The following is a 358-nucleotide window of genomic DNA, read 5'->3' as shown; positions in this document are numbered from 1 at the left end:
CTGGGTTTTGGTATGGTTTGTTAGGCAGCCATAACTAACTGGTGTAATTGGTCCTTATTCCCTTATTCACTGAGAGTGATGGGTTCTCAGCCCTGAGCTGGACTTGGAGGCCATGGAAATGTCGTGGACATGGCCTTTGTTCCTTACCTTGAAGGTGCGGAAGGAGGTGAAGCTCATGGAATAATGGAGAACACACGGCTGTAAGCGTTTGCTTGCTCAGGCAACACACATTTATGGAGCACTTACTATGTGCCAGGCACAGTGCCAGGCAGTTGGCATTCAGAGATTTAAAGAAAACAAACACAAATCAGGTCTAAAACTCCTGGGGAGAATGCTGAGAGTGGTACCAGCTTTTAGG

This window comes from Papio anubis, chromosome 1 (assembly GCF_008728515.1).
Source record: "Papio anubis isolate 15944 chromosome 1, Panubis1.0, whole genome shotgun sequence".
Taxonomy (NCBI): domain Eukaryota; kingdom Metazoa; phylum Chordata; class Mammalia; order Primates; family Cercopithecidae; genus Papio; species Papio anubis.
The sequence above is the reverse complement of the archived record's forward strand: the minus strand, read 5'-3'. Positions refer to the sequence as shown.